The following is a 19299-nucleotide window of genomic DNA, read 5'->3' on the forward strand; positions in this document are numbered from 1 at the left end:
AACAGAAATGAGTATGCAAAACATCCAGTATAAGCCTGAGACATTGTTGTTAGGAATTCTTGAAAATAATGTTAGTAAAGAAGATATATATTTATTCACTCATGTGGTTACAGCGGCAAGAATTGTATTCGCTCAAAATTGGAAAGCTACGGCTTTACCTAGTGAGGAAATTTTAATTCATAAAATTATGCACTGCGCAGAATTAGAGAGGTTAACTAAGAGACTCAAAATTCAGGATGAAACGGATTTTTACCAAATCTGGAATAAATTTTATAGATGGTGGGGGGGGGAAATATGGTAGTCACTGTAATGAGATAAGTTAAGATTGAGATTAGAGTGATGTTATTGTAAAGGTTTTTTTTTCTTATATTAGTAGTTAATTGTGAATATGAACTGTGATGTATGTCAAATCTGATTTACCATGTTCAATGTTTTTAATTTTTGTTATTCAATCAAAATATTAAAAAAAAAAGAATAAACTCACCAGTTCCCGCGTTTCCCCGAAAGTAAGACCCAACTGGAAAATAAGCCCTAGCATGACTTTTCAGGACCTTTGTAATATAAGCCCCACCCCTAAAATAAGCCCGGGTTAAGATCGTCAGGAAGACGGACGCATTTAGTACCATATTTCCCCCCAAATAAGATCTAACCAGAAAATAAGCTCTAATGCAGTGGTTCTCAACCTTTTTAATGCCGCGACCCCCAACCAGTCGTAAGTCGAGGACTACTCAACCGGTCGTAAGTCAAGGACTACTCAACTGGTGCAGCACCATTTGCAGAATGGGACTTTTGGCGGGCTCAGCAGGGCAGAGACAGCCTGGACAATTCCTATTGGCTTTTGAAAGCCAATAGAATTAGACTCTATTCAAGAGAGTCTATTCTATTGGCTTTCAAAAGCCAATAGAATAAAAGGGAGTAGCACAGCTAAGGAAAAGGGGAAAAAAATGGCGGATTGTGCTGTTTGGCGACCCCCGTGAAATGGTCATTCGACCCCAAATGGGGTCCCGACCCACAGACTGAGAACCACTGCTCTAATGCGTCTTTTGGAGCAAAAATTAATGTAAGACCCGATCTTATTTTCGGAGAAACATGGTATGTAGGTGATGACCAAGCTGAGCCTGAGGGAGGAGTCAAACGCATCATCAGTCATGAATCCCTTGGCGCTCACAAGAGATTGAAGTCCAGCCCACTTTCAATTCCTTTGTCTTATCCATCACCAATTTGTTCTGACCGTTAGTGGCTCAGATTCTTTTGAAGAGCTTAAGCTTGCAATGAATCTTGATATTCATTTGATCTGCCTGGACTTTCTAATTTCACTGAGGCCTCGACAAGTTGTGACTTATTTAATAGACCATTGTTGTTCAGTAACTAAGATTAGCGACAGAGAGTAACACAAGATTGGCACCTCCTAGCGAATTCCTACAGAGAACCTTCCCCTTCTTCATGACAGGTTGAATTTGCAGGTGAGACCTACAGCAAGGTACGCCCTTTGAGATAGACCAGATCAAGAAACAGATGACATCAGGATGCCTGGAACCTTACTGAAATAACAGAATTTTGATTCAAGATCACATGAAGCGTTAATACCACTTTGTAAGGCCTTGGTAAGGCCACACTTGGAATACAGCATCCAGTTTTGGTCACCATGATGTAAAAAAGATGCTGAGACTCTAGAAAGAGTGCAGAGAAGAGCAACAAAGATGATCAGGGGACTGGAGGCTAAAGCATATAAGGAACGGTTGTTGGAATCGGGCATGTCTAGTTTAATGAAGAAAAGGACGAGGGGGAACATGATAGCAGGATTCTAGTATCTCAGGGGCTGCCCCAAAGAAGAGGGAGTCAAGCTAGTCTCCAAACCATCTGAAGGCAGGACAAGAAGCAACGGATGGAAACTAACCAAAGAGAGAAGCAACCTAGAACTAAGGAGAAGTTTTCTGACAGTTAGAACAATTAATCAGTGGAACAACCTGCTTCCAGAAGCGGCAAATGCTCCAACACTGGAAGTCTTTAAGAAGAGACTGGACAGCCATTTGTCTGAAAGGGTATAGGGCAGCGGTTCTCAACCTATGGGTCGCGACCCCATTTGGGGTCGATCGACCATTTCTCGGGGGTCGCCAAACAAGGCGATCCGCCATTTTCCCCCCTCAGGGGGCGCCGCTGCGCATGCGCGCCATGCATGGGGGCACCGCCGCGCATGGGGGTGCCGCCGCGCATGCGCGGCACGTTTGTGTGATGGGGGTCACCGTCACACAAACGTTGAGAAGCACTGGTATAGGGTTTCCTGCCTGAGCAGAAGGTTGGACTAGATGACCTCCAAGGTCCCTTCCAACTCTGTTCTTCTGAAAGCCCAGCCCAGATTCTCTCTCCTTCCTCTTACCCCAAAGAGAATTAAAGTGGGAGAATCTTGAGTTTCTTCCTCACTTCTTCCGTTTTAAGAGCGAAGCTGATGGAATGCTACGTGGAAGGATCAATTCAAACGCTCTTAACGTCGAATCAAAGAATTGATCCGGTAAAGGTCTATGGAGATTCTCCGTCATCCAGGTCATGGTTCTGCCAAAGATGCTTTTTCATGAGGCAACTGGACTTCCTTGTTTTTTTCCTCTGAAGATGTTTCGCTTCTCCTCCATGGAGATGAAGAAGCTTCTTGGATGAGAAACGAAATGTCTTCAAAAAAAAAAAAAAAAAAACCACGGAAGTCCAGTTGCCTCCTGAAAAAAGCAACTTTGGGACAATGGATCAGGTAGGCCCTCGGCACAACACCCACAACTGTATTTCCGCAGTCCTGTGAATGACACCAGCCAACTGGAAAGAGTCAGGTTCCATCAATGAATTTGGAAAGGAAACCATTTGAAGTGGAGTTCCAGAATTATTTTGGGGGCACCAACACCCCCAGAACACCCAAGAAGCAGCCACAGAGCCAAGGAGAAGCTCTCTACCCACCTCCTTCCGTCCCCGGGCGATGCCCACCTGTCCTCAAGCTATTCTATTGTTTGAGATGGTATAGGTTCTCCTGTTTCTGCGGGGGGCTGGACTAGAAGACCTCCAAGGTCCCATTCTATTCTATTCTATTCTATTCTATTCTATTCTATTCTATTCTAATATTATTCCATTCCATTCTACTTCTATTCTACTTCTATTCTATTCCATTCCATTCCATTCCATTCCATTCCATTCCATTCCATTCCATTCTACTTCTATTCCATTCCATTCCATTCCATTCTACTTCTACTTCTCTTCTCTTCTCTTCTCTTCTCTTCCATTCTCTTCCATTCTATTCTATTCTATTCTATTCTATTCTATTATTCCATTCCATTCTACTTCTATTCTATTCTGTTCTGTTCCATTCCATTCCATTCTATTCCATTTTCTATTCTATTCTATTCCATTTTCTATTCTATTCTATTCTATTCCATTCCATTCCATTCCATTCCATTCTATTCTATTTTTGCCTCAACCCCATTTGAAATCTCCTAACCCTTTAACCCTTTCCCAAACTCATCCAAAATGAAGGGAAGGGGATCCGAGACAAAAGATACCCCTTCCTCCGTGGAGATATTTGCTTCCCGTAAAATCAAAAGTCAGCTCTGGAAATTCAGAGAAGTACAGAACACCCGACTGCTCTGATACCACTGCTGGATTTCTCACGCCGCTTCAAATTAAGCGAGCCTCGAGGAACGCCTTTGCTTGTCCTTCCAGGCTGCTGCTTGTGTTGTTCTTCTACGTATGCGAAAGGAATTAAGCACATCGTTTCAGCTCCAGGAAATACATGCATTGCCAGCCCGTATCTTGCAGGCAAAATAGGATCTGTTAAGGCATCCCTCTTGAGATGCAGCTCTAAAATGGCAGGGACACTGGTATAAAAAGATGAGAAATTGAGAATTCCTCAATGATAAACACAAGATGGAAAGGTAATTGTGTTCTCTCTCTCTCTCTCTCTCTCTCTCTCTCTCTCTCTCTCTCTCTCTCTCTCTCTGTGTGTGTGTGTGTGTGTGTCTGAAAGAGGGAGGAGGGGGAGTCAATGCAATTTTATTTAATTTTTTTAGAGACAAGGAACTGTTTCAATTTCAATCACAATCAGATTAGAGCTGGAAGGGACTCTGAAGGTCATCTAGACCAGGGCTTTTCAACCTTTTCACCCATTGTACCACTTTTAGGATATGGCAATATCCGAGTACCACCAGTCGCCCAGCAAGGTGTCAAAAACTTGATGACCCCCCCCCAAAAAAAGGAAAAAAGTGATAAAGTACAGGTAGTCCTCAATTTACAACATTTTGGTTAGTGGCTGTTCGAAGTTACAATGGCACTGAAAAAAGTGCCCCCCAAGCCACAGCCGAACAAGACACCTGCCTGCCCGCCCGGCCGTGCTCTTCCTCCTGTCCGAGGTTTTCATTGTTGTGAGCATTTCTGTTGAGGATTGGCAGCGGGGGTGGGCTGGGGGGTGTTTGGTTTTTCTTCCCCCTGTCTGCTGGGTGGTTGCAGCAGGTTTTGGTCATTTCACATGACCCTGGGACACTGTGACCGTCACAAATATGAATCAGTTGCCAAGCATCTGAATGTAAATCACAAGACCCTGGAGATGCTGCAACATTCCAGCTGATCGGCGCTTCTTCTGGGCTCAGCAGAAGCGCCAGGATCAGCGCCGAGCTCCAGCTGGAGCCTGGTGCTGATCCTGGCGCTTCCACTGAGCCCCGACAGCCCTGCAGCTCCAGCCGTCTCTCGTTCAGGCTTGTGCGGTGCTGTCACCGGTTCAGCTCATTCCCCTCCCCCGCTACCATTTTTCTAGGATGGTCGCATACCACCTGCCAGGTGCCAATGGACCACAGGTGGTACCCGTACCACTGGTTGAAAAGCCCTGGTCTAGGGCAGGGGTAGGCAACCTTGGCTCTTTTATGACTCGTGGACTTCAACTCCCAGAATTCCTGAGCCAGCATGGCTCAGCATGGAAACCTCTCCTTTCTCCTCAGCATGGCTGGCTCAGGAATTCTGGGAGTTGAAGTCCACGAATCATAAAAGAGCCACGGTTGCCTACCCCTGACCTATACCATTTCTGACGGATGGCTGCAGTCTCTTCTTAACAACCTCCAGTGCTGGAGTGCCCACAACTTCTGGTGGCAAGCTGTTCCACTGGTTAATTGTCCTCACTGTCAGGAAGTTCCTCCTTCATTCCAGGTTGCTTCTCCCCTTGATTAGTTTCCATCCGTTGTTTCTTGTCCTGCCTTCTGGTGCTTCTATGTGGCAGCCCCTCAAACACTGAAAGACTGATTTAATTTATACAAGAGATAAATGACATTTCACCTATTTCCTTTAAAGTTCTTGCTAAGAAATAAGTTTATGGAAATCCATTGAACCACAGTACCTTCCTTCTTGGTTTGCTGTAAGATATTTAAATCCGCTTTTAAAATAAAATTTCTGTAGGGGCAAAACCGATTTTGTACATTGGCTCGCATAATCGGGACTCCCTCACTCATAAACGCATCATGCATGCATTTATCAAATTGTTATCCTGATCCTGCATGTTAAAAACAATCTGAATTTTTTTTTTAAAAAAAATTAGCTTTATGTTCTGCCTCTTAACTCCTAGAAATATAATTGAGACTTGTTCAAAGTAACCGTAAAAACCCGTGAAAGCAAATCAAAAGCCTGGAGAAGCTCTGCAATTCAGCTACCAATTTCCGCTGCAATTTCAGTCTAAAAGTCACAGTGGCATTTTGTTTAAAAAAAAAAAAAAAAAAACCACCCTAAAGTAGCTCACAGTACAAATTCCAGTCATTAGAAAGAACAGCTGAAATAATGGTCTGGACTCAAGCTGAAGAAGTAGTCCTGGATAGGAAGACCAAAATAATAATAATAATAATGAAAATGAGTCATGTGCCCTTTATGCACGCAGTGACGTCGGAAGAGTCTACTTATCAAGGAAAATCGGTGGGCTTTGGGTGTTGCAAATACATCAGACAAAGAAAGAAAATCTGAAGGTCAGAGAAAAAGTTGCACTTAAACTAGCATACCGGGAAGATTTACTGGATATCAAAAAGACTGGGCGACAGAGAAGAGCAAATAATATGATTAAAAGCCTGGAGACTCAAACATATGAAGTACAGTTGCAGGAACTGGGTTTGGCTAGTCTAGAGAAAAGAAAGACTAGCAGGGGAGGGGGGGGGTGACATGATAGCAGTATTCCAATATTTGAGGGGCTGCCCCAAAGAAGAGGGGATCAACTTATTTTCCAAAGCACCAGAAAGCAAGAGAAGAAGCAAGGGATGGAAATTAATTAAGGAGAGAAGCAACCTGGAATTAAGGAGAAACTTCCTAACAGCGAGGAGAATTAACCAGTGGAACAGCTTGCCACCAGAAATCGTGGGCACTCTGTCACTGGAGGTTTTTCAGAGGAGACTAGACATTCACCTATCTGAGACGATATTGGTTCTCCTGCTTGAGCAGGAGGTTGGACTAGAAGACCTCCAAGGTCCCTTCCAGCTCTATTCTAATTGATTGGTTGATTGATTGAAGAAAGACCAAGTGAAAATCTGAAAAGAGGCATGGGAAGACCAAGTAATACATGGCCAGTACATTAAAAAAAAAATACCAGGGAAAGCAGATAACAATGACTAAGAACAGGAAAGTTGAAGAAAGAGACCGAAGGGCTAATTTTGGCTGCACAAGATCAAGCCAGGAGAACAAATACATATAAAGTCAAAATTGAGAAGACAGCAACAGACAGTAAGTGCCGCCTATGCAAAGAAGCTGAAGAAACAGTGGATCACCTGGTAAGCTGCTGCAAGAAGATCGTACAGACTGACTACAAGCAGCGGCACGACAAAGTAGCAACAATGGTGCAATGGAAGATCTGCAAGAAATATCATTTGCCCGCGAGTAAAGAACTGGTGGGGCCACCAAACAGATAAAAGTCAGAGAAAATGTAGAAATTAAAGTGCTTGGGAAGTGCTGAGCAGGGGGTTGGACTAGATGACTCCAACATCCCTTCCGACTCTGTTATTCTGTTACAAGTGCCAGCTTCTCTGGAATGGAAGGGAAGGGTGGGCTCCAACGATAACAGACTTTCCGTAGCTACTTAAAAGCCATGTGAATCCAGATGTTACAGGATATTTCCAACTTAGGCAGCAATATCGTTTTACGATTAGTGGATTTATATTTTACTGCGAACGTTTTTAACTGTGCCTTACAATTATGACCCACCCTGGGTCAGAAGACCTGGTGGCAGCATCCAATTTTAATAAACAAACCACTCTTTTCCCTTTTTCCACATCTCCCAAAGCTAAAAGATGGCTCTTCTTTTTAATAAGCACCAGCTTTTTTCCCCTGTCTCTTCCTTCTCAAAAAAAAAAAAGGGGGGGAGGGACAGCGCTCAAATAATTTTGGTTAAATCGGTTTGGTTCCCATCTTAGCTAATTGTGTGAATATTAATGTTAATTTCTAAGGCAATGTATAATTAAATATTTTAATGGTTTGCATTATTATTTGTTGTAAATTGTCCAGAGTCGCCTTGATAGCGAGATGGGCAGTATATAAATTTAATAAATAAATAGAGAAATGAATAAATTGCATTCATCCAGATTTTGGGCCTAGGTCAGGGGTAGGCAACCTTGGCTGTTTTATGACTTGCGGACTTCAACTCCCAGAATTCCTGAGCCAGCTATGCTGAGGGGAAATGGAGAGGTTTCCATGCTGAGCCATGCCGGCTCAGGAATTCTGGGAGTTGAAGTCCGCAAGTCATGAAGGGGCCATAGTTCCCCCATGCTGGCTCAGGAGTTCTGGGAGTTGAAGTCCACAAGTCATGAAGGGGCCATAGTTCCCCCATGCTGGCTCAGGAATTCTGGGAGTTGAAGTCCACGAGTCATGAAGGGGCCATAGTTCCCCCATGCTGGCTCAGGAGTTCTGGGAGTTGAAGTCTGCAAGTCATAAAAGAGCCAAGGTTGCCTACTCCTGGCCTAGGTGTTTTGAGCTGGGAAGCTTCTGCTTTTTAATAAAATATTTGTGTCTGAAAATAGAAAAACAGACTCTTCTTTTTTCTTCTTTCAGTGTAAACTAACGCAATTCTTCTCCCACAAATCCTGGAAGGTGGTTTTTTTCTGAAATTCTTCTATAGAACAGAAAGAGAAAAGCTTCTTTCTATTAAGTATCTTGTGGAACCTATGGAGAGCACGTTTGGGATGGTGGTTAAGGTATCAGGCTAGAATTTAGGAGAACACGAGTTCTAGTCCTGCCTTAGACATAAAACTGACTGGGTGACTTTGGGCCAATCACCAGGAGATGGAGTTCTAGTCCCACCTTAAGCATGAAAGCCGACAGGGTAATTTTGGCCCAATCACCAGGAGACGGTGAGTTCTAGTCCCACCTTAGGCATGAAAGCCGACTGGGTAATTTTGGCCCAATCACCAGGAGACGGTGAGTTCTAGTCCGCCATAGGCATGAAAGTCAGCTGGATGACTTTGGGCCAATCACCAGGAGACGGTGAGTTCTAGTCCGCCATAGGCATGAAAGTCAGCTGGATGACTTTGGGCCAATCACCAGGAGACGGTGAGTTCTAGTCCGCCATAGGCATGAAAGCTGACTGGAAGACCTACATCATTAAAATACCCTGTAAAACAGCGGTTCTCAACCTATGGGTCGCAACCCCATTTGGGGTCGATCGACCATTTTTCGGGGGTCGCCAAAGGCGGCGATCCGCCATTTTCTCCCCTCAGGAGGCGCCGCCGCGCATGCGCACTGCGCATGCGCATAACGTTTGCGTGACGGGGGTCGCCGTCTAACAAACGTTGAGAACCACTGCTGTAAAACATCGATGGATTAAAGAAGCATTTGCCCAATTAAGAGCAAGATTAATCTGTCACTTCCAGCAGGAATCTCATCGCCTAAAATGCTTTTGAACGCAACGGGACTCCTAAGAGACCTTGAGGTTTTGTTCAGACATCACTCATTATCAATTAATATTTATAATCTATTCTGTAGTCTAAAAATGGACCCTCGGTTGTGGCCTGCGTCCAAGGAAAGCGTATAATAGCAACACAACAAAGCAACGGCAATGAACGGCGTATAAGAAAGCCTAATTCCACCGTCTCCATTCATGTGATGTCCAGATTCTTTGGACTACAGATCCCATTCTCCCCAGCAGTATGTCCATGGCTAAGGTAATTAACACTTAATTACACTGATCAGGTGCATCACTGTCCTCTGCAGAATAAGATAGCATAAGTTAAAGACATGGGTCTTTAAGGTGCCCTTGTCCTTTAATTTGCCATTAATCAGAATAAAGCTGGAAGGGACCTTAGAGGTCTTCTAGTCCAACTCTCTGCTCAAGCGGGAGACCCTATACCAGGACGAGGGGTGACAGGAAAGCAATGTTCCAATATCTCAGGGGCTGCCCCAAAGAAGAGGGAGTCAATCTGTTCTCCAAAACACCTGAAGGCAGGACAGGAAGCAACGGATGGAAACTCATCAAGGAGAGAAGCAACCTAGAACTAAAGAGAAATTTCCTAACAGTAAGAACAATTAACAAGTGGAACAACCTGCCTCCAGAAGTTTTTAAGAAGAGACTGGACAGCCATTTGTCTGAAATGGTATAGGGTTTCCTGCCTGAGCAGGGGGTTGGACTAGATGACCTCCAACTTTATTATTATTATAATTGGGTGTCTAGTTTAATGAAGAGAAGGACCAGGGGTGACATGATAGCAATGTCCCAATATCTCAGGGGCTGCCCCAAAGAAGAGGGAGTCAAGCTGTTCTCCAAAGCACCTGAAGGGAGGACAAGTAGAGATGGATGGAAACTAATCAAAGAGAGAAGCAACCTAGAACTAAAGAGAAATTTCCTGACAGTAAGAACAATTAATCAGTGGAACAACCTGCCTCCAGAGGTTGTAGGTGTTCCCAACACTGGAAATTTTTCAGAAGAGACTGGTCAACCACCTGTCCGAAATGGTATAGGGGCAAAACTCACTTAACAAATGTCTCACTTAAAAACAGAAATTTTGGGCTGAATTAAGGTCGTACGTCACGGACTACCTGTCAGTGTTAATTTTGCCCTTGCTGGGTATTCTCCAAGTTTAGCTTCCGTCTGACATTTTTGGCAACATTTCTTTTACAACACTGCAGTTGTTGGTATATATTGTAATTTCAAAATGTACGTGTTTCTGGAACCGCTGCTAATTAAAAAAAAAAAGCAACTGAGCTTTTTCAATTTTTCTTTTTTTCCTTCTAGCACAGTGTTTCTCAACCTTGACAATTTTAAGGCATGTGGACTTCAACTCCCAGAATTCCACAGCCAGCATTGCTGGCTGTGGAATTCTGGGAATTGAAGTCCACATGCCTTAAAATTGTCAAGGTTGAGAAACACTGTAAATCTAGCACTTTTTTGACTTGATAATTTTTTGATGTGATCTTCTCTATCGGGACTCTTCCAGCCTTCTTACACGATTTATCTATTTTTGTGATTATTGACGGCGTCCAAAACCATCCATAAAACATTCTGTACCAATTTTCTCTTTAAATTACGGCTTGAGGTAAAAGTTATTGATTTTTTTTTCCCCTTCGTAATTCCTCCCGCTGCTGTACTGCAATTGTTTCTTTCAAATTTTGCACCTATTTATCGAGTTTTTTTTTTTTCCCCCCTGGCGATTTTCTATCATTTGTGACATCGGCTGAAAACCCATTACAGGGAAACATGACAGACGCTGGTTGTCGTCTCCTCTGCACCTTTCTGACGGCAAGGAACACAACACAATCCAGTGCGGTTTTTCCCTGCTATTGTTCTCCTCAGAACATGTCTCTTTGTCACGCACCCAAAAAGTGGCAGCTCCTTCAAAATAATCTCGCATGGTGAGAAGAAAAATGGCCGGAGCTGAGGCGATGATGTGAAACATCTACCCGTCTTTGAGGTAATATGTTTTTGGTAACTGCAGGGGAAACGGCGGCTTGTGTGCGTCAGACTGTGGCGAGGAAAGACTCCGTTTGAGGGAATGAGAAAGGACGGCGGAGATGAGGACAGGAGGCGTCCCTCAGCAAGCTGTCCTCGGATTCCGGTTTCCTTTTTTCTTCTCCCCTTTGTGAAATGACATCAGGGGAGATCTAAAATTGATGGAGACCTGAGGGCCTCTGCTTGAAACAAATGAGAGGGAGGGAGGGAGGGAGGGAGGGTGGGAGGAAGGGCAGGAGGAAAGAAAGAAAGAAAGAAAGAAAAAAAGAAAGAAAGATAAATAAAGAAAGAAAGAAAAAGAAAGAAGGAAGGAGGGAGGGAGGAAGGAAGGGTGGGAGGAAAGAAAGGAAAGAAAGAAAGAAAAAGAAGGAAGGAAGGAAGGAAGGAAGAAAGGAAGGAAAGAAAGAAAGAGAAGGAAAGAAGAAAAGAAAGAAAGAAAGAAGGAAAGAAAGAAAGAGAAATAAATAAATAAAGAAAAAGAAAGAAGGAAGGGAGGAAGGGAGGAAGGGTGGGAGGAAAGAAAGAAAAAAAAAAGAAAGAAAAGGAAGGAAGGAAAAAAGAAAGAAAGAAAGAAAGAAAGAAAGAAAGAAAGAAAGAAAGAAAGAAAGAAAGAAAGAAAGAAAGAAAGAGAAAGAAGGAAGGAAGGGTGGGAGGAAAGAAAGAAAGAAAGAAAGAAAGAAAGAAAGAAAGAAAGAAAGAAAGAAAGAAAGAAAGAAGGAAGGGTAGGAGGAAAGAAAGAAAGGAAGGAAGGAAGGAAGGAAGGAAGGAAAGAAGGAAAGAAGGAAGGAAGGAAAGAAAGAAGGGTGGGAGGAAAGAAAGGAAAGAAAGAAAAAGAAGGAAGGAAGGAAAAAAAGAAGAAAGGAAAGAAAGGAAAGAAGGAAGGAAAGAAAGAAAGAAAGAAAGAGGGAGGGAAGGAAGGAAGGAAGGAAGGAAGGAAGGAAGGAAGGAAGGAAGGAAGGAAGGAAGGAAGGAAGGAAGGAAGGAGAGGGTGGATGGAAGGATGAATGGATGGAAGGAAGGACTGTTAGGAAAAGAAGGAAGAACAGGGAAGGAGAAAGGAAGTAAGGAAGTAGCAAAAGGATGGATGGATGAATGGAAGGAAATACTGTTAGGAAAGGAAGGAAGAACAAGAAAGGAAGGAGAAAGAAAGAGAGGAAGGAAGGAAGGAAGGATTGATAGGAAGTCAGTCATTGGGGAAACCATATTCACTTAACAACTGCGTTACTAACTTAACAACTGCAGTGATTCACTTAACAATTGTGGCAAGAAATACTGTAACATAGGGGAAAATTGACAACTGTCTTGCTTAGAAACTGAAATATGCGGCTCCATTGTGGTCATAAGTCAAGGACTACTGTAAACAAATAAATAAATGCACTCGTGTAATGCATTGAAGAGGTGCCCCCGGGGCATCAGTTACTGTGAATAGCACCATCTGGTCCCAGAACAAGCGCAACTGGCCCGTAACACAAAGTTGCACAAAGGCCCACAACTGCCCCGAGGAGCTGTGAGTCCAGGAGAATTCCCCAGATTGGACACGGGGACTGTTTGGGGTAGTGCCATCCCATCCAGAGCCAAAGATGGCAAGTGTCACGAACCAGCAGACCCCAAAACTCAAAAGCCATATCAAAAGATGCTGCAAATGTGATTGTTGATACTCTATGTGCAATCTCCAAAATGATACATAGAACATAGAACATAAAATCATGAAGCTGGAAGGGACCTTGGAGGTTGTCTAGTCCAACTCCTTGCCCAAGGCAGGAGACCTTCCTGGTCAAGTGGCTTTCCACTCTCTTCTTAAAAACTTCCAGTGTTGGAGCATTCACCGCTTCTGGAGGCAAGGAGTTCCACTGGTTAATTGTTCGCACCCTCAGGAAATTCCTCCTTAGTTCCAGGTTGCTTCTCTCCTTGGTTAGTTTCCATCCGTTGCTTCTTGTCCTGCCTTCAGGCACTTTGGAGAATAGCTTGACTCCCTCTTCTTTGGGGCAGCCCCTGAGATATTGGAAGACCGCTATCATGTCCCCCCTCATCCTTCTCTTCATTAAACTAGACATACCCAATTCCAGCAACCGTTCCTTGTATGTTTTAACCTCCAGTCCCCTAATCATCTTTGTTGCTCTTCTCTGTACTCTTTCCAGAGTCTCAACATCTTTTTTACATCGTGGTGATCAAAACTGGATGCCGTATTCCAAGTGTGGCCTTACCAAGGCCTTGTAAAGTGGTATTAACACTTCACGTGTTTCCATCCGTTGCTTCTTGTCCTGCCTTCAGGCGCTTTGGAGAATAGCTTGACTCCCTCTTCTTTGGGGCAGTCCCTGAGATACTAGAACACTGCCATCATGTCCCCCCTTGTCCTTCTCTTCGTTAAACTAGACATACCCAATTCCAGCAACTGTTCCTTATATGTTTTAGCCTCCAGTCCCCTAATCATCTTTGTTGCTCTTCTCTGCATTCTTTCCAGAGTCTCAACATCTTTTTTACATTGTGGCAATCAAAACTGGATGCCGTATTCCAAGTGTGATCAACCGAGCAATGTTCAGGGTTTGGAGTAGTGGGAGAGGTTAAGAATCTGCCTTGCAGATCTCTCCAAAGGCCAAAACAGAAAGCCTCAGAAGAAAAACCACATCTACAAGATTCATTGTAAGAGCTGCAACAGCCACTATGCAGAACAAACAGGCAGAAGATGGATGGAAACTCATCCAGGAGAGAAGCAACCTAGAACTAAAGAGAAATTTCCTGACAGTGAGAACAATTAACCAGTGGAACAACCTGCCTCCAGAAGTTGTGAATGCTCCAACCCTGGAAGTTTTTAAGAAGAGACTGGACAGCCATTTGTCTGAAAGGGTATAGGGTTTCCTGCCTGAACAGGGGGTTGGACTAGATGACCTCCAAGATCCCTTCCAACTCCTATTCTATTCTATTCTATTCTATTCTATTCTATTCTATTCTATTCTATTCTATTCTACTCTATTCTAATTCCATTCCATCCCATCCTATATTCAACCCTACAAATATTCTCCTCCTCCTCCTCTTCCCCCCTCCTTTCTTCCCCTCCCCCTCCTCCCTGCAAACTTCCTTCCCTCCTATCACTGATGATGTTCCCTAGTTGGGTCATGAAACGTCTGCAAGACCACCAAGCTCAGAGAGCACCAAAGACCCCTCATTTCAACCCTGAGCTACAAATATTTTCCTCCTCCTCCTCCCCTCCCTGCACACCCCACTCCCTTCTAGCACTGATGATGTTCCCTAGTTGGGTCATGAAACGTCTGCAGGAAAAACCACCAAGCTCAGAGAGCACCAAGGACCCCACAGTCTTCCTCCTCCTTCTCCTCCTCCTCCTCCTCCCTGCACACCCCGCTCCCTTCTAGCCCTGCGGATGTTCTCTAGTTGGGTCAGGAAACGTCTGCCAGAAAACAACAAACAAGCTCAAAGAGCACCAAGGACCTCCCCCCCCCCGTCATTTCAACCAAATAGCTAGAAATATTCTCCTTTGTTGGAATTCCCGATGTGCAAGTTAGACAGGGGAGGGCGGAAAACATCCTGGGAAAGAAAAGAGCAGCGGCCATTCGCTCCTGACCCTAAGAGAAGCTGCGTAGCTTTCTGACATCAGCCGGCTGGGAGGGGGGGGGTTGAGCCCACCTTCTCCTGGCTAAAGCTTTCTCTGCCTTCCTGTTCTGCAGACCTCTTTAACCCCTGAGGCGCCGCGGTTTACCCATGCAAAGTAAGAGGGGAGCAAAGGTGCCAGGTGCCCCTTCCTCTTAATCTGGGACGGACGAACGAAAACGATTCATGGGGCAGCTTTGTTCTGAGAGGCATTGTGTGGCTAAGGACGGGTCTTCTTCTCCTCTCCAAGGGATGGAAGAGGTTCTACGTCTTCAGGAGTTTAGGACTTTTTTTTAAAAAAAAAAATTAAATTATCTTATTTAATACAGAATTTAGGGAGCAGGGCTAATGTCCTTAGGAGCCAAAGCTGAATAATGACCTTCCTTCCTTCTCCTAACTCTTTTTCTCTCCCTCTCCCTCCTTCCTTCCTTCCCTTCCTTCCTCCTCTCCTCCCTTCCTCCTTCCGTTCCTATCTGTCCCTCCTCCCTCCCTCCCTCCCTTCTTCCCCTCCTTCCCTTCCTATCAATCTTTCCTCTCTCCCTTTCTTCCCTCCCTCCCTTCCCCCCCTTTCCTTCCTTTCCCTTTTTTCTTTCCTTTCCTTTCTTCCTTCCCCTATCACTCCTTCCTTCCTTCCTTCCTCCCTCCCTTCCTGTTCCTATCCATCCCTCCTCCTTCTCTTTCCTTCCTTCTCTTCCTTCCCTTCCTATCAGTCTTTCCTTCCTCCCTTTCTTCCTTCCCCTCCCTCCCTCCCTCCCTTTCCTTCCTTCCTTTCTCCCTTCTCCCTCTTTCCTTTCTTCCATCCCCAATCAGTCCTTCCTTTCTTCCTCCCTTTTTCCCTCCCTTTCCTTCCTTCTCCTATCAGTCCTCCCTCCCTCCCTCCCTCCCTCAGTCCTTCCTCGCTTCCTTCCCAAGGAATTCTGGGAGCGGAAGTCCAAACTGCTTAAAATTGCCAATCACTGCACTTTATAGCAATCTTTCTTTTCTTCTGTTTCTAAGGTGGGGGAAAACTCTGCTCTGCCGAAAATCCCATATGAGAGAAGAGGAATATTTTTTCAGGATAAGCTGCTCTGAATGAATGGGGAAGAAGCACGCTGTCCTTGCATTCCCCTAGTCCTCACAATCGTTCCTTTTGTGACCATTCCAACTTACAGTGACCCTGATAAAGGTGTCTTACGACTTGCTCCTGGCACGTACAACGGTCGTCGTATCTCCCGGGTCAGGTGATCAAAATCTGGGGGCTTGTCCCTCCCTCCTTTCTTAGTGAGGTGGCGCAGCAGTTAAGAGTGCAGTACTGCAGGCCACTTTAGCTGACTGTGTTCAGCAGGTCAGCGGTTCAAATCTCACCGGCTCAAGGTTGACTCAGCCTTCCATCCTTCCGGGGTAGGTAAAATGAGGACCCAGATGGTTGGGGGCAATGTAAATATATATATATATATATACATTGCTTACTGGTGTACAGCGCTTAGAGAGTGCTTGCACTTAAAGCGGTATATAAGTCCCATAAATACATACATAAATAAATAAATAAATAGTGACTGATGTGTCTTTACAGCGGTTGCAGCATTACGGGATCGCCACTTTCGACCTATCCCAGCCAGTTTCAGACAAGCAAACATTGATGGGAGGGGGGGTGTTGGATTCATTTAATGACCACACGATCCATTCAACTGCTGCAATGATTCAATTAACAACCACAGCAAGGACAGATTGCCCATCAGCACGACTCACTTACCAACTGCTTTGCACTGTCGACAGGAATTCTGCTCCCAATTCCGCTCGTTAAGTCAAGGACACGGCCCGTTCCCTTGATCAGAATCCAAGCCACGCACAGCCCTATTTATTTACTAAGCCACTGTTTCTGCAAATCCACAATCAAGCCGCTATTACCCACGATGGGGCCCCCGGGCCCCAAATGAGGCTATTAGACAAGGCAGCTGATGCTGCCCCAAATTTTCTCCCAGGAAAGAGCGGAGTGACGTTACAAAATAAAAACGAAACGATGCAGGAAGCCCCGTTCTTTCTCCAATGATGCCTGGAAATAATTCCCGTTTGAGAAAATAAGTTCCAAAATCTACAGGATGGGGGTGTGTGATGGGGAACAGCCTTTCCAGAATTATCCCAAAGATGCTTTTCCAGGAGGCAGCGTTTCGCTTTTCATTCAAGAAGCTTCTTCAGCTCTGACCGGATGGTGGGGGAATGGAAGGATTTATACTCCGTGCAGACAGCTGGTCATTTGCCTCCTTTTAGAGCAGCGGTTCTCAATCTTTTTAATGCCGCGACCCCCAACCGGTCGTAAGTCGAGGACTATCCAACCAGGAGCGCCGCGCATGCTTGGTGCCGCCCCCTGCGCCGGCCAAGGTGTAGCTGGCAAGCAGCAGAGACGGCACAGGCCGACCACCGGCTGGGCCACCAGCTGGCTCAGCCCAAGGGAGGTAAGGCACCCGCCGGGCCCCACGTGCGCCAGCAACCCTCCCTGCGCCCACCGGCCACCCACCTCCCACCCCTGGCCCTCTTTTCCTTACATTTTTAGTAGTTGCTCAGCAGGGAGGGGCGGAAGTTTCCAGACAGCTCGCCTTCGCTGCAGACAACTTGCAGCACCGTTTGCAGAATGGGACTTTTGGCGGGCTCAGCAGGGCAGAGACAGCCTGGACAATTCCTATTGGCTTTTGACAGCCAATAGAATTAGACTCTATTCAAGGGAGTCTATTCTATTGGCTTTCAAAAGCCAATAGAATAAAAGGGAGTAGCACAGCTAAGGAAAAGGGGAAAAATAATGGCGGGCTGCGTTGTTTGGCGACCCCCGTGAAATGGTCGTTCGACCCCAAATGGGGTCCCGACCCACAGGTTGAGAACCGCTGTTTTAGAGAGTCCTTGAGGCCACTTGGAGGTTTGTCTGTGTCCTCAGGGTCACCTGAGTGGTGCAAATGGGTGTGGAGCCTTCTTGGGACTGCTGAAAGGACCGTGCTGTCGACTGGAGATGGATGATGTCCTATCCCTCCGACACAGACACAAACCTCCAAGTGGCCTCAACGACTCTCAAAAGAAGGCAAATGACCAGCTGGCTGCAAGGAGTATAAAAATCCTTCCATTTCCCCACCATCCACCCACAGCTGAAGAAGCTTCTTGGATGAGAAGCGAAACATCCTCAAAGAAAAACGAGGAAGTCCAGTGGCCTCGTGAAAAAACATCTTTGGGAGAACTAATGAGCCGAGGTGGCGTAGCAGTTAGAGTGCAGTACTGCAGGCCACTTTAGCTGACTGTGTTCAGCAGGCCAGCGGTTCAAATCTCATCGGCTCAAGGTTGACTCAGCCTTCCATCCTTCCGGGGTAGGTAAAATGAAGACCCAGATTGTTGGGGGCAATGTAAATATATATATGTATATATATACATTGCTTACTGGTGTACACCGCTTAGAGAGTGTTTGCACTTAAAGCGGTATATAAGTCTCATAAATAAATAAATAAATAAATAAATAAATAAATAAATAAATAAATAAACTAGGACCTGGATGGCTGAGAATTCCCACGGACTTTTCTAGAATAGAACAAGAGCCTTATTAATCCCCCGCCTTTTTTTTTCTTCTCCTTTTCTCCTTGAGTCTCTGTCAGACCAAAAGCTGATGTGATTTAGTACCTTTCTAATAGCTCCCGCGGTTAAAACAGAAAGAAACACCCTGCCATCTCTGCTTCATCTTGCAGACAAAGGGATCGGAGGAAGACCAGGCAGCTGAAGAGAAAATAATTAAATCTGAAGGAAAGTCAAGACCCAGCGTTATTTATATTCCTTCATGAATCTATTTAGCATGGCTGGTCTAAATGAGGGCCGCTAAGGAAGGGGCTTGTCAAATTAAGAAAAGATTGCCAGTAAGATCTTCTTGGTCCGGTGTAGTGGGGAAGGTGCTAGACTAGAAACAGGGAGATGGTGAGTTCTAGTTCTGGGTTAGGAAAGAAAGCCAGGTGGGTTGACTTTGGGTGAATCACCAGGATACTGAGTTCTAGTTCTGCCTTAGGGAGGAAAGCTGGCTGAGTGACTTTGGGCCAATCACCAGGAGATACTGAGTTCTAGTCCTGCCTTAGGGAGGAAAGCCGGCTGAGTGACTTTGGGCCAATCACCAGGAGACGGTGAGTTCTAGTCCCTCCTTAGGCAGGAAATCTGGCTGGCTGACTTTGGACCAATCACCAAGAGAAGGTGAGTTCTAGTCCCGCCTTAGGCATGAAAGCCAGATGGATGAATTTGGGGCAATCACTAGGAGATGGTGAGTTCTAGTCCCGCCTTAGGGAGAAAATCCGGCTGAGTGACTTTGGTCCAATCACCAGGAAATGGTGAGTTCTAGTCCCGCTTTAGGCAGGAAAGCCAGCTGGGTGACTTTGGGCCACTCACCAGGAGACGGTGAGTTCTAGTTGCACCTTAGGCAGGAAAGCCAGATGGATGAGTTTGGGGCAATCACCAGGAGATGGTGAGTTCTAGTTCCGCCTTAGGCAGGAAAGCCAGTTGTGTGACTTTGAGCCGGTCATTCTCTCTCAGCCCAACCCACCTCACAGGGTTGTCGTAGGGAACAACAGAGGTCTTTGGGCTCAGGATCCCATTTTTGCCTACGGAAATATTATGCTGGAATCTCGCCTCTTGATCTGGATTTTCAACATGTCTGCCTGATACGCTTGAATGCACATTTTGTTGTTTACAAAGAGCTGATTTAAATAAAGCACATGTGTTCCCCCCCACCCCTTCTCCCTAAATTACAATTTTAATCTCATGCACTCTTTTCCTGC

At 45.2% G+C, this 19299-nt stretch overlaps 1 protein-coding gene across 1 annotated transcript in view; it reads right to left on the bottom strand.

Moving 5' to 3' along the window:
- PPM1E (protein phosphatase, Mg2+/Mn2+ dependent 1E) overlaps nucleotides 1-15698 on the bottom strand; it is a 40701-nt gene extending 25003 nt beyond the window's left edge. The window contains exon 1 of the mRNA XM_039368559.1: nucleotides 15680-15698. The gene's annotated coding sequence lies outside the window, so the exon portion shown is untranslated. The remainder of the gene's footprint in view (nucleotides 1-15679) is intronic.
- Between the last annotated feature and the right edge of the window lie 3601 nt (nucleotides 15699-19299).

This window comes from Crotalus tigris, unplaced genomic scaffold, assembly GCF_016545835.1.
Source record: "Crotalus tigris isolate CLP2741 ecotype Arizona unplaced genomic scaffold, ASM1654583v1 scf7180000020823.416525, whole genome shotgun sequence".
Lineage (NCBI taxonomy): Eukaryota > Metazoa > Chordata > Lepidosauria > Squamata > Viperidae > Crotalus > Crotalus tigris.